Below are 12,022 nucleotides of genomic sequence, written 5' to 3' on the forward strand. Positions count from 1 at the left end.
GTAGCTAATTGTTCCGTAGCAAATTCCGTAGCCATTTGGTCCATAGCAAATTTCGCAGCTAATTGTTCCGTAGAAAATTTCGTAGCCATTTGATCCATAGCAAATTTCGTAGCCATTTGGTCCATAGCAAATTCTGTAGCTAATTGTTCCGTAGCAAATTTTGTAGCCATTCGTTCCGTAACAAATTCCATAGTCATTCGTTCCGTAGCAAATTTCGTCACAACTTTTTGTAGTCAATTTCATAACAATCGTTCTATACCATTTTTTCTATAAAATTCGGTTATTTAATTTGACTTATTATATCAATTTACAAAAATACAATTAATATAAAACCAAAAATAAAAAAGTATTTCTATAGAAACGAAAAGACATATCCAACACATCAAAAGATACATATTTCAAAATCAAAAGTCGCTACAAATTTAACGAAAAACATTATTCGATACATAATATTCTATCACCATATTTGTATTTTGCTTTCATTGCAATGTTTGAGCACCTTTCTTTTCCTTTGATTATCACCATATGCTCCTCTTAAAATGAACTGTGACATCTTTCCTGAAATAAATGGATGTCAAATTACAAGAAATACCAATGTACTTATGTATTTATACCAATCAAGACAATGTACTAATATTTTTACCCATAATAGCAACAAGCTATCATTTCTTACTGATATAGGCAACTATTTTCACATTGACGATGACATGGCAGCAACCGGTGTGGCGGTGCCACATCATCATTTTATAGGTTTTAAGTTACAAAATACAAATTACATTTGACTGGTTTTGGGGTAGGTGATGGTGGTGGATTATGAACCCGGGAAGTTGAAAGTGACTAGTTAAATATCTAAACTAATGTTGCTGAAGTTGAAGTATGTCTCATCTAAAGTTGTGGACAATATTTTTGGTTAGCATAAAGATCTACAAAGTACTAGAGGTGTTGGCTAAAGGTAAAACTGAAGTTGAGAAGTATATAAGTTAAGTATTTTCTATTATATTGATTTTTTAATCAAATAGAAATTAGAGAGTGGCCAAAGTGTGTTGCTAAAAAAACCCAACAACAAAAATTTGACAGAAGATGAAATATATAACCTTACGGCTGGTTCGAGAGTGAGATGGAAGTAAAGTTGGCCTTAAATGCCACGACCTACATACAACATACAAAGTAGATAAATAGAATTAAAATGTTATTACCCAGATTTGAACCATTGAAGCTGAACCAGAATTAGAGCTTCTGGATTCTTATGAGAGTGGTTAGAGTTATGCTAGACACTTCGACAATATTCGAAAAAATTATATACCTGACTCATATCAAACGAATTACTAGAAAATGAGCTAAAGTCAACACGTAACTAGGTAACTCCAATCCAGAAATTGATAATCTCAGCCAAAATCACAGAACCTGCAAAATCAAATTTAAAATAAACTTAATTAAAAATCAATCCGTTGTATGTTAATAATGACCAAAACAAAAAGTACTTAAATATTTCCATTTTTGTAATTATATTCAACCTTTTTAACAAAGCAAATAAAAATGTAAATCGCAGTAATTACTCACAGTGAAACCACTAGAAATCAACGTAATATCATATTAAAGATCAATAACTCTCAATGCCCCATCATTACTCCTGCAATCCACTTGCATCATTCATAAAGAAATTATAATCATATTATAATTTCTTAAATAAAGTATTTTTTAAATAAATCTTACAATCAGTCCATGTCTCAAGGATTAGATGTTCCTTTATGTGCTTTTAGCCTTTAAAAGTGAGTCTACGTGCAGCCAAAAAGAATCTTGGATGAGGAAATTTAGGAGATGACATATCAGGAATTGAAAATCTTGTGGAATATAGTAACAATTACAATGGTGGTGTAGTGGATTATCTATCTAGGAGTTGGAGCCCAAAAGACATGATTTTTATGATAATGCTAGAACTATTATTAGATAATAACATGTGCCTTAAAGAAATGGAAGAATTTGTTTAATTTCTAACTTAGATTTAATGTATATTACACAAAAAAAATAAATTTTTTTGGACTTCTGATTTAGATCATTAGATGGATATCATCTGTTTCAAGTTTTAGATTGTATAATCTATTTAGGTTATGGTTTCTTGATTAGGATTGCATCATGTGGTTTTTTATCAGGGTATGTTTAGTTCTTAACTCCAAGCAAGCAATCAATAATCTCAGTCGAATAACATGTTGCTAGTTAAAAATATGATAATTGAACTATTCAATGAATGCATATGGATTTCTGTGAACCTTATATATTTTCTCTGAGTTATGTTTTATCTATTTGGTTTGATTTGTAATGTCGATGGTCCTTTTAATACTGAGCACTAAGCCAATTAACACTACAATAATCAAACGAAATGTGTCGTGAACTTTTTCTTCCTTACACTCATTAACTCTACCACAACATTTAGAGAAGCTACTATGGAGTTCATAGTTCTCAAAAGCTAAACATTGTTCGAGAGGATCTAATTTATAAAACCAATTACTGGAAAATTGCTAAAATGGACAAAACTACTCTGTAACAATAGTACTTACTGAAATTAGACATCACAAACACTCAATTTAATAAGTAATTAGCAAATCTTCTAGAACTCAACATTCTTGCTGAAAATGTTTTAGATTTTTCAAGACCAGAATAAAGAAAAATGGATGGAACGTACCTAGCGATTAACGGAGCAGGGGGCTATAGGCGGAGCAGACAAGAGGATTTACAGGATTTGGGGGCGAAGTGCAGTAGAGGATGTTTGTAGTTCATGCCAGAATGCTTATTAGCGGCCTCTAATTTATTCCTGAAATCTCATCAGTGGAAGTCAACTTAGAAGTTGAATGGAACTTTCCCTGTATGAGAGACAATCTATAGGTCACGCCAGACTCCACCATAGATCTCATTGTCGTCCAACACCATAGATTTCTCTCCAGAGAAGCACGTAGGGTTAATGGTGCAGAAAAATCATATAGATCACATCGTATCTCTCACGCGACTGGCCCGAGCATAATGCGCTCGTCGGAGTTAGCTGATCTTCTCCGGAAAGCAGATGCTCTGCCAGAAAAATGTTTTCGAGCACAGATCCAACCTCACCTTTGATCTATGTACACTAACTTAGCTAATACCGCAACTAATCAATTCGTATACATGACAATTACACATATGTACTGATCCAACTCTAGATTAAACTTGATCCACCTAGTTTCTTCGTCAAAGTTATTGCTTTCCGGTTATTAGATACATTGGAGATTAGACTCGTCCCTACCATCGACTCAACTTCCGACGTTTGTAATCAAATAGTTGAAATCCTTTGTAACCACTTCACCGGAGCACTTCATTCAATCACCAAACCTTTGCCGGAAATCTGAGCAGTGGATGTCTAGTTCTCTCTCTCTCTCTCTCTCTCTCTCTCTCTCTCTATTGAAGCTACTTCAGCCACGCCGGAGTGTTATTGCTGGAAAAACCTCATAGAATCAATGCATGTTAGGCTCCAGAAATAGTTAGCTCTTCATCGTGTGTGGTCTGAAATGGCGTTGCTTCTGTCTGCCCTAGATCTAGAATCTCTTCGAGAATAAATTTTATGAACACGATAAAGTAGTCTGAGCATTACCAAACTTGATTCCATTTATTTAATTTAAGCCCTTTATATTCTCATCTTTACTCTAAGCCCCTTAATACTTAATTTACTAAATTACCCTTCAAATGTTTTTATATATTCACTAACTCACAGTTCCTAAATGGAAGTGGTACGATTTAGAAAACATTTATCAACTAAAATACCCAATATTCTTAAGTGATATTACTAGTTTGCAAGTGGAGACCATCCTCTTTAATCTATCATGATTACTTTCTCTTTTTTTAACTACCATTAAAAACAATTTTCTATTTTTTGCTATGGAATCATATTCCGTAGCTACTTGACTACGAAATATTTCGTAGCCAAATAGGTACGGAATATGTTTCCGTTGCTATTTTACAAATTCAAAAAACAAGTTGTATACACAAGTAACTATGGTTAAGATTTTCGTAAAAAGTTCTATTGTAGATTAGCTACGAAATTTTATTGTGTAGCAAAAGTAGCTACGAATTTCAATTTCGTAGCCAACTACCTACGAATTTTAATTTGGTAGCTAGTTATGTAGCTTACTAGCTACATATATGAATTCTATAACAAGTGTCATAGCGAACTAGCTATAACCAACAATTCGGTAGCATATTTAGTAGTAAAATAGTTACGGACTTTTGATTTCGTAACAATTATTTAGGATTTAGCTACGAAATGAATTCCTGTAGCCCTTTTCGTAGCAAAATAGCTACGACCAGCCATTCTATAGCATATTTCGTAATTAAATAACTACGGTTATCATTCCGTAGTAACTTTCCGTAGCTATTTAGGATTTAGCTATGGAATGCAATTCCATAACCATTTCCGTAGCAATATAGCTACGACAAAACATTCTTTAGCATATTCCATAGTATAATAGTTACAAATTTTGATTCCGTAGCAACTTTCCGTAGTTATTAAGCATTTTTCTTGTAGTGGTTTGTCATGTTTTTATCGTGTCATGTCATGTTCGGGTTGAGAAAAAGATTTCGTGTCGTGTCGTGTTAGGCAAAAATATGGAACGACTGTCTGATTTGCCACCCCTAGAAAAGACGGATCCGACTGGAAGACTCACCCTCCGCATCCGCCGCCAACCGACGCCCGAGGATAGGCAGCTCCGCTGTGCTGCTGCCGGCCGCTGCCCCTACGACCAAACCGACCACCTCTGCCGCCACACCTTCCGCCCTCTCCCACTGTTTTGACCGGTGTTGTGATTGTAATTTCCACAATTCGAATTTTGACTCCGATTGTTGTGGTTTGCATTGAGAACAGTGGGGGAAGAAGAGTTGTCGGAGTGAGACACATGAACCAATCCATTTTGATTTAGCATTGAGAAAAGTGGGGGATGAAGTGCATCTCTTGAAACGACAGAAAGGAAGTTCAATATCGAATAGTGGCGTACTATGGGCCCAGAACAACATTGGGCTAAACATAAATAAATAATGTACAGCCTAACATTACCATCAAAAGCTGAGTAAACCTCAATTCATTTGAGAGATGTTATTGTTAATAATTACCGAATGATTTTATTTTAGATTATATTTTAATACATAGTTATAAAATTTATATTTTCTAAATAACCATTTTCTCCTTTACCATTTTATGATTACAAGTTCAAATTGTTAATATGAAGTTGATCTATAATTTTCTTAACGTTTTGCTTATCAACGTGTTTTATATTTCACACACACACACACACACACACACACACACACATATATATATATATATATATATATATATATATATATATATATATATATATATATATATATATATATATATGGAACAAGTGAATATACCCTTAAGGGTATATAAGTTTAGATATCCAAACTTACTATCATATAATATATTTTAATTGTCTAATGTTCTATATATATATATATATATATATATATATATATATATATATATATATATATATATATGTATATATATATATATAGAGAGAGAGAGAGAGAAAGAGAGAGAGAGAGAGAGAGAGGTAAGTTCAAATGTTTTTCACATCTATTGTGTGCTAGAATGCACCAATAGGAATTTAGTATTAATTATATGTATATTAAATGTTATCCATACTTATAACTCATTTTTATGGAAACTAATTAAATTCATCATTAATGTCAACAATAATATTCTTTCAGAATGAATTCATATGTAGAAGAATGAGAGTGTATTCCAGCAGAACGAGAGTATATTCTAGTAGAATACACTCTCGTTCTTCATATTTAATGCAACTTTATTGTATTTTAAGCGAGTGGGTCCTGAAACAAAATACGAACTCATATATAAACAGCTAGATGCGAATTCATTCTAAAAGAATGTTATTGTTGAGATTAATGAAGAATTTAATTAGTTTCCATAAAATGAAAATTATAATATGGATATCATTTAATATACATATAATTATGGAAATCATTTAATATCTATATTTATTTAATTAAATAATTTTTTAATTTACTAAATTCCTATTGGTGTATTCTAGCACACAATAAATGTAAGAAACAAAATAACCTAGCCCTATATATATATATATATATATATATATATATATATATATATATAGACTTAGGTTATTTTGTTTTTACTAAGTATTGTGTGTCAGAATGCACAGATCTGGACCAATGGATGAAATTAATCAATGGACATGATTTGAGAGTGTATGATATTACAATGGGGTAACATGTAGCATATAATCACACAAATTTAAGCAAAAGGGTATTTTGGACAATTAACTACATTTATAAAAGGAAATTTTCGGATTTTTAGGGATGATTAATTCTCCTAATTTAACAAAATCTGAATTTTTTAATTAATTCAATTTTAATTTTTTACCGATTTTATTCTGTCAGAATATTTTTTGTTAGAATGATGCTCTTTCTGAATTTTATTCTGATAGAATATTATTTTTTTAGAATGATGCTCTTTCAGAATTTTATTATAATAGAATATTATTGAAGCATAACAAAAATTTTGAATCAGATGTTGAAAAATAACAAACATTCTAATATATTATTATACATCCGAACTTAAATACAAATTCGTACATATTCTTATAGACTAAAATCTTTACACATTTTAATATAATTATACATATTCTAAAAGAATATCAAGGTCTTCAATGCCTTCTTCCAGCCATTCCTATCACAAATACAATAAAAACTAATAATTATTAAAAACATGTTACTTGCAATTAACTATCACTTAATATATTCTGATAGAATACATAGAATATAACAGAATACATATAATACATTCTGACAGAATACATCGATTGTATTCACTGAGACATTTTAACAAACAATTGGTGTACAAATCGGTTATGAAATCAACCACATCAGGAAATACACACTATTGTGTGATTTTGGATTAATATAAAAACCAATCAATTATATAAAATCAATCGATAACAATTAGAGTATAATTTATAATACCTTCGTGTCAGTTCTAATCTAAGTAATTCAATGTATATTGGGTTTGACATAAACTAATACACAAAGGAATATAAATTGTAAATTCAACACAAATCCTTTTTATATCAATTGAGCATTAGCGTCGTCAAAGGAAAAAATCCAACCGAAAGAAATTGAATTGGAATTTACATGTGCTCCTTTGTATTAATGTTATTTTATTGCATACAAATCCAAATCAAAACTCAAAATCGTCTATCAATTAGTGTATAAGAATGGCTATCATGGAACATATATCTATAACCTAATAATTGCAGAAATAAAAAATTCAAACCTTAAATGATCGGAAGAAACCTTAAGCCGTACCTGATGTAGCAAAGTGCATTGGCCGATGGTGGCCCCAGTAGCCAAAGGGAAGGACGGCGGCGACGATGGTGGAGTCGTCTAGTTCTTGCACGGGTGGTGAAGTCGTGTTATGCCACTTGTGAAACAACCAACTTGCTTGAGATAAAAGAGAGAGAGGTCAAACCTAATTATTTTGTTTCCTTAATTGAAGGGATTTAATTAAATGATCTCATTAATTGAATGTGTCAAAAACCTGAAAATACCCTTATTCATTTAATAAATTATTTAATTATTCGTTAAATTGTGATTGTGTATTTAGAAACACAATATTTGTTAGAAACATTTGAACCTAGCTCTCTCTCTCTCTCTCTCTCTCTCTCTCTCTCTATATATATATATATATATATATATATATATATATATATATATATATATATATATATATATATATATATATATGAAATGTTTATTCATCAATTTACACCATTGACCTAATCTTTCTATTATTACTTATTACACTTGGTGTCCAATATTAAGTGATTATTCACAAAGTTTCCTTCATTTGTTACATTCATATATATAATACAATTAAAAGATGTTCGTATGCATAACACGTCATATTAATAGTGTAGCAGGTAATATATATATATATATATATATATATATATATATATATATATATATATATATATATATATATATATATATATATATATATATTATAATTTAGTTGCAAGGTCAAATATTTGTATTTTATCTCTAGTAGAAATTTAATTTAAGAATTTCTCAAAGTCAAATATCTTGTCTTTTTCGGGATTGATTACCTGTTAAACAATTTATATCAAGTTTTATTTATCTTGTCAGCATATGTGAATATTTTTAGAAAACTATTTGAGGAAATCAACCGTCTCATTTTTTACATCTAATAATATACTAAATAATTCATCATATTACATTCATAAGCATTCACTTGCTTTAAACTAAGAAACAAACGTTAACTTGCATTGCTTTAGTGATTTATAACACTTGGTCCGAGTAGAATATGTCAACAGATTTTAAATACACCAATTACCAATAAAATATAAGTTTCCCCATCGTGCTTTATAAAAGAAACGTTATCAGTTGTCACAACTCTCTTCACATCTCCCTCCCCACATAACAATGGCCCAAAGTCTTCACAAGCAAAAGTATACCATTCTCACCCTTTTCCTATTCTTATTTCTCCTACATGGAGAATCCCAAAAATTTTCAAGAAACTTGTCATCAAAAACACTTGGTTTCAAGAAACAAAAACTAAGCCACCTCCACTTTTACTTCCATGACATAGTAAGTGGTGATCAAGCCACCGCATTCAGGGTAGCCCAGTCCGCCATAACCAACACCTCCTCCACCGGGTTTGGTTTCATGGCAATGATGGACAACCCTTTGACAGTGAGTCCAGAACGAACATCCAAGATGGTGGGAAGAGCTCAGGGGTTCTATGCATCTGCTGACTTGAGAGAAAGCGCCTTGTTAATGGTTATGAATTATGTTTTTTCGGAAGGAAAGTATAATGGTAGCACTTTGAGTATATTAGGGAGGAATGAGGTGTTCACAACTGTGAGAGAGATGCCGATTGTTGGAGGCAGTGGAATTTTCCGATTTGCATGTGGGTATGTTCTTGCAAAGACTCATTTTTTCAATATCACTAATGGTGATACGGTTGTTGAGTATGATGTTTATGTCCAACACTATTGATCATCTATGTTATTGTCGAGTGCACTAAAAGGATTCCCGAAATTAACTTCTATTTATTACTTATATGATTGTATTTTACGTTTACACTTTGCAATTAAGAGAGACTAAGCTTCTTGCTATATATTCATATTGTATGTACGTATTTTTTTGATAACTTAATGAAGTAAAACTTAAGAATTAACATGATTTATAAAAAGTAAAAACAAATGTAAATAGTTTCTGTTATATAATGTATTATTTATTAAGCTATCAAGAATTGAGATTTATCAAGTTTGTGTTGTTTTGACACTGGAATCTCTTCGACCGAATTCCGTCAAAAAGTATTATGTGAGAAAGAACATATGGATGAAACTGTGCACTGGATTTAGGACGGAATTTAACCGACAAAGTGTACTGAGAATTTGTAACGGATTAGTTTTTGTGAATTTTTTTTAATAGATTTCCAACGGAACTCTTTTGTTACAGATTTTGTGATATTCCTACAGATTTTCTATGTATTTGGTTTTTGATTTCTGACGGGATTGTTTGCGATGGATTTCAATGGAATTTGTTAGTTGCAAATTGCAAACATATTTATTTTGATAACTTTTGAGATACTTCCTACGGATTTGATTTGTGACTAATTTCTATCGGTAAATGCAGTTCAAAAGTAATTAAAAAAAACATTAAAATCATTTTTTTCTGTATAAAATGCACAAAAAAAATCCAATATAAATAAGCATCAAATTCAGTTTTACAATTTCAACCACAAATTAGAATACGCTTAAATAAAAAGAAAGTCGAGTACCTATTCCACAGACATAATAAACAATATTTTTAGGAAAGTGTCTAATACAACAAACATAAAAATAACATGAGTTAGGTTGGTTGCCGGATGAGTTACCGAATCGCCTTAGGTTGTTCGATCAATGAACATCTGTGACCCAATCTTCACTAAAGACAAAAACAAAATGCAATAAAAAAGGAAAGGAAAAGAAAAAAAATGTGATTATTCATCGTAAAATAGCTTGCAAAGGAAGATTCAGATATATGGACGAGCGTCGGGATCTAGTATCCTCTATTGGAACCAAACACACTTTGGAACTCTCGGTTTCAAAACCAGAACCGATATATCTGATTTTTTTTTTTTTCTTGAACGGCAAGATGATATTAAAAGAACAAACTAGCAAGAGGCTAGGAGGTACAAACCGGAAAGAAACAAAAAACAAATTAACTGAACATTAGACTAAAGCCTAGAGTAGCATTCACGAATGGGATCACTACACCATTCATCCCATCTAAAAGCTTCATCCTTCCGCTTCCTTGCGTTGATCCATAAGAAAGACAACGATTGTACCTCGTAAGCCAGCACCAAATGGGATTTGACACTCGAGGAGTGAGCCTTCATGTTTCGAAAATTCCAAACCACCCATATAAATACTAGCATAATCACTTCTTGAATGGTTGATAGCCTTTTATGCCCACGCAACATCATTTTAAAGTTTAGTAGGTCCCGAACCAAGGGAAAAGAATAGTCTAGTAAGCGCCACCAACTAGAAACTCTTTGTCAGACTACCTTTGTTATCTCACATTCAACAAAAATATGATTCTGAGTTTCTGGAGCACCACCACATATCATGCATAGATTAGATGTTCCAATGCCAATTCTAGATAAGTTAGCCATTGAGGGTAATCTACCATGGTTAATTCTCCATGCTAGAATGTTTAGTTTCTCGGGGACTAATGGGTTCCATTTCCAACTATCATCTGACTGGGGGAGAATGGATATGTCGATGTGGTTCCTCAAAGATGATACTAAGTATAACCCCTGATGGTTCTAAACTCCAACTCCAATTAACTGATCCAGTGTCATTTGCTGTCGACAGGAAATGCTCCATGAAAGAAACAGTGTCCTTTTCGAGGAGTTTTGGGAGGTTAGCAATAACACCCCAACACCCACTTTTCCTTTTAGCCACCGATGGCCTAGAGAAACCACCATCAACTCTATATATAGACTTCATTACTTCGACCAAAAATCTATTAGGGTTTACTTTGAACCGCCACTACCACTTCCCCAATAAAGTGATATTTTGAGCTTTCAAGCTACCAAATGTCCAACTTGCCACTGTCTCTAGGTGCAAGAGATTTATCCCATGCAATCCATGCATTTTTCCTGTTATTCCTCATCCCCGCCCCAGAAGAAACGCATTTTGATCTTTTCCAGACTGTTGATCACTTTGGTAGGTGCTCTATATAAAGAGAAATAGAAAGATCCTAGACTACCTAGGACCGCTTTGCATAGAGTTAAGCGCCCCCCGGAAGACAAAGTGGAGGACTTCCATTTCGATAGCTTAGCACAAAAATTTTCTACTAAAGGATTCCAATTGACAGCTCTTGCCATGGATGCCCCTACTTGGAGACCAAGGAAGGTAAAAGGAAGGGAACCTATAGAGCAGTTAACACATCGGTCAAACAGCTCCAATTCATAATTTTTGACACCAATGCCAAAAAGTTTACTTTTGGACATGTTTATTTTAAGACCTGAAGCCAGCTCGAAACATCGCAGGATACTTATGAGATTTTTAGCGTTTTCAATTTACCATGAACCTAGGAAAATTGCATCGCCCGCATACTGGAGATGAGATATGCTTGGTCCTTGATGTGGTGTAACATCCGGATTTTCAGGGTTATTATTGTGTAGTTTAATCTTTTGATTAAAGGAGAGACTCGACGAGTTGAGGATCCAACTCGTTGAGTCGAGTCGGGCTTCTCACGCGGATTTAATGAGTGGACTCGACGAGTCAGAGGAGGGACTCGCCGAGTAGGTGCTGGGCAGAGAAACCCTAATTTCTCGGGTTTGGGACCTATTTAAAGGTCCTTATGTCCTTCATTTGCGGCTATTACACCCTGAGAAACCCTAGAGAGCAGAAAGAAAGCATATGGT

The 12,022-nt window shown here is 32.8% G+C and overlaps 1 long non-coding RNA gene and 1 pseudogene across 2 annotated transcripts; one reads left to right on the top strand and one right to left on the bottom strand.

Annotated features, from left to right (window-relative positions):
- Nucleotides 1–384: 384 nt before the first annotated feature.
- LOC145092265 (uncharacterized) lies at nt 385–3,601 on the bottom strand. Of its 2 annotated transcripts, none has more exons than XR_013702470.1 (4): nt 2,681–3,601; nt 1,304–1,404; nt 1,095–1,149; nt 385–558 (listed from the first exon to the last, which is right to left on the bottom strand). It is a non-coding gene; the product is annotated as an uncharacterized LOC145092265 (long non-coding RNA). The 2 variants fall into 2 exon arrangements; XR_013702469.1 differs by lacking the exon at nt 2,681–3,601 and adding an exon at nt 1,561–1,658.
- A 4,893-nt stretch (nt 3,602–8,494) lies between these two features.
- LOC145069423 (dirigent protein 21 pseudogene) lies at nt 8,495–9,279 on the top strand (annotated as a pseudogene).
- The last annotated feature ends 2,743 nt before the right edge of the window (nt 9,280–12,022 follow it).

Source organism: Lactuca serriola, chromosome 1 (genome assembly GCF_051521515.1).
Source record: "Lactuca serriola cultivar US96UC23 chromosome 1, Lser_US96UC23_V15, whole genome shotgun sequence".
In the NCBI taxonomy this organism is placed as follows: domain Eukaryota; kingdom Viridiplantae; phylum Streptophyta; class Magnoliopsida; order Asterales; family Asteraceae; genus Lactuca; species Lactuca serriola.